Below are 3,655 nucleotides of genomic sequence, written 5' to 3' on the forward strand. Positions count from 1 at the left end.
CTAAATATATGGAGGTAGGCTTTATAATCCAGGATATGATCTATTTTAGAGAAGGTTCCATAGGCTTCTCATAAGAATGTGTAGTATGTTGATTTGGGGTAGAATTTTCTGTAGGTGTCCATTAGGTATAATTGTTCTTATTCCCATTTGCTTGGAATATCATTTTCCACCCTTTCACCCTGAGGGGGTGTCTGTCATTAGTGGTGAGGTGGGTTTCTTGAAGACAGTGTATTAAGGGGTCTAATTTTCTGATCCGCCCTGTTATCTTATGTCCCTTGATGGGTAATAACTGTGAGATTTGATCTGATCCCTGCCATATCATGGTTATTTATGTGGTTTGGTGTTTTCTTGGACTTTGTAGTTTTGTTTTTTTTTGTGCCTTCTCTGAGTTTCGTTATTGTAATCTGCTTCTTGTAGGCACTTTAGGTTGATTATTTGATTCTTCTTTGTGGAGAATTTCCTGTAGTACTTTCTGTAGGTTTAACTTTGTGTTCATATTGTTATAAAACTGAGTTTTTTGTATAAATTTTTTCTTTCATCTTCTATTATGAGGGATATTTTTCTGGGTAGAGAAGTTTGGTTTGGAAGCCATAGTTTTTTAGACATTTCAGCAGTCCATTCTAGGCTCTTCTGCCTTTTAGGGTTTCCACTGAGAAGTCTGAAGTAATTCTGATGGGGTTCACTTTCAATATAATGTGTTTTTCTTTTTTTCCCCCTAGATCCTTTTAGGATTTTCTCTTTGGTATTAATGTTTAAAGTGTTAAAGACAATATGAATTGGAGAATTTTTCTTTTGGTCCAGTCAGTTTGCATTACTGTTAGCTTCTTGTAACTTGATGGGACTTTCTTTTTTTTTTTTTTTTTTTAATTTAATTTATTAGTTTTCTTTTCAGTAAATACAGGCAGTTTGGTACCATTATTTAGGCTCATCTGTGATCTACGCCCTCCCATTAGACCCTCCTTATTATTGAAAATGGGTCGTGCATTGTGGAGTTAGCCCCCAGTTATTGGTATGATAAATGTCTCTGAAAATCATGACCCAACATGTAACTCTGACATTCTTTCCGCCCCCTCTTCCGCAAGATTTCCCTGAGCCATGTTGGGTTCATTTTTGGTCTGCTTCAGTGCTGAGGTGTTGGGGGCCTCTGAGGCTCTGGCTCTCTGATTTGGTAGGAGTTGATTTTTCTCTGCATTGATCTCCTTCCCCTTTGTGCTGGTATCCAGTTCACAGGAAAACATCACCCTTGCTTATTTCGCCAGTTGTCCTTAGTTTCAGTTGGGCCCCTTCTGAGGTATGTTGGGGCAGCTCTCTTCTTAGGATCTGCATCTATCTGGAAAAGAGAAGCAGATTCTCCAACGGAGAGTAAGTTAGCACCCAGAAAATTGAGATAACACTTACTTTTTTGATAGACAGTTTGATAGGTGTAGGCCCTCTTATACCCCGTGATTGATGGTAGCTTGATATTGTAGAGTGGGCTTGTGTTTGGGTATGGTTCTGACTTGTTTCCCAGCTCCAGCTAAGGGTCTAGTACCACTGAGTGGATCAGTTAGCCAAATCAAGAGCAATTGATTCCTCACCATGGCTGTGTACCACTATTGCACTTGTGTGGGTATCACATCCAGTTAATTGTTGCTACTTAGGTTAAACAATGTGTTGCTTGGACAGATCTTGGTCACTTCCCCCAGTCGCCTATGTAGCACCTTCTGGCACTAGACACGCTGACTGTCTGGGGACTGACTCTCTCCTGGCTTCCAGCCATGTCATTCCATTTTACGTGCCAGCTGCGTATGGAGTCTTCAGCAATAGGGTCTTACCACTGGCCTTTGGTGGGTCATCAATTACTCTGACAGAAGTCTGTCATTGTTTTGGGAAGCCTTGTAGGTTTCTCTGATCAAAAGCTAATTGTGGATTGTAGGCCCAAGCTGGAAGTGGGGGTTACAGGTCAGTGTCCACTAAGAAATTGAGGAAAAAGATAACTAATATACAAGAGTTAGAGAGGAGAGAGATAGAGGAGAGAGGGGGAGAGGGAGGGAAGGAAGATGTAGGAGATTTAGGTCAGTCTTGATCCTACCCTTTCCAGTGTCTTGTGGTTCAGGTGTTTCCTGTAAGGGACTAGTGAAGGTTCAGTCATTTGGTCTGTCTTTTAGGAAGTAGAATTTTATGGTACCATTGCTGTTTGGGTCCGGATTACTATTTTCCACCCTTTGATTCCCTCCCCGCCCACCCATCCATCTTATTGTCTAGTCCATGAGGTGCTTGCTGGGTATGTAAGGCATCTTGGGCAAATTCAGGTTAGGTGTTGCAGATGAGTGAGACTATGTGTCGATTTTTTTTCTGTGATTGGGTAAGTTCGCTGAGAATGATCTATTCCAGGTTCAACCATTTTTCCTCAAATTTCTTTATGTCGTTTTTTCTTACTGCTGTATAGAATTCCATTGTGTAGATATACCACATCTTTGTTATCCATTCTACTAATGATGGATATCTGGGTTGATTCCAGCTTTTAGCTATTACGAATTGAGCTGCTACAAACATGGTTGAGCAAATCTCTCTGGCTTTTGGTTTGAAGGTTTTAGGGTACATGCCCAGTAATGGTATAACTGGGTCTGTTGGTATTTCTATAGTCAGCTTTTTCAGGAGTCTCCATATTGCTTTCCAAAGTGGTTGTACCATCCTGCATTCCCACCAACAGTGAATGAGTGTCCCTGCTTCTCCACATCCTCGCCAGCATTTATTTTCATTTGACCTTTTGATGTTGGCTATCCTTATTGGGGTAAGGTGGAATCTCATAGTTGTTTTAATTTGCATTTCTCTGATGATTAGGGATGATGAACATTTTCTTAGGTGTGTGTTTGCCATTTGTATCTCTTCCTCTGTGAATTGCCTGTTTAACTCTGTGCCCCATTTTGTGAGTGGGGTAGTTGTCTTCTTATTGTTTAGACTTTTGAGTTCTTTGTAAATTCTAGAGATAAGGCCTCTATCAGTTGGATAACCTGCAAATATTTTCTCCCACTCTGTGGGTATTCTATTGGCTTTGTTTATTATATGCTTATCTGTAAAGAAACTCTTCAGCTTCATATGATCCCAATGGTTGAGTGACTGTTTAAGAACTTGAGCCACTGGGGTTTTATTCAGGAAGTCTTTTTCCATTCCTATATCATGGAAAGTACTTCCTAAATTTTCTTCCAGTAGTTTTCGAGTTTCTGGTCTTATGTTGAGGTCTTTGATCCATTTGGATTTGAGTGTTGTGCATGGTGAAATGTGTGGATCAAGTTTTAGTTTCCTGCATGTGGTTATCCAATTTGTCCAGCACCATTTGTTGAAGATGCTATCTTTTTTCCAGTCTATATTGTTTGGGCCTTTGTCGAATATCAAGTAGCTATAGTTGCTTGGCCCAAAATCCGGGTCCTCAAGTCTATTCCATTGGTCTATACTCCTGTTTTTATGCCAGTACCATGCTGTTTTTATTACTATGGCTTTGTAGTATAACTTTATATCAGGTATGGTGATGCCACCAGAGGTATTTCTTTTGCTGAGGATATGTTTGGATATGCGAGGCCTTCTGCCTTTCCATATGAAATTTGAGATCATTTTTTCTATGTCTGTGAAGAACATTGTAGGGATTTTAATTGGAATTGCGTTAAATCTATATATT

Source organism: Jaculus jaculus, chromosome 6 (genome assembly GCF_020740685.1).
Source record: "Jaculus jaculus isolate mJacJac1 chromosome 6, mJacJac1.mat.Y.cur, whole genome shotgun sequence".
Classification (NCBI taxonomy): domain Eukaryota; kingdom Metazoa; phylum Chordata; class Mammalia; order Rodentia; family Dipodidae; genus Jaculus; species Jaculus jaculus.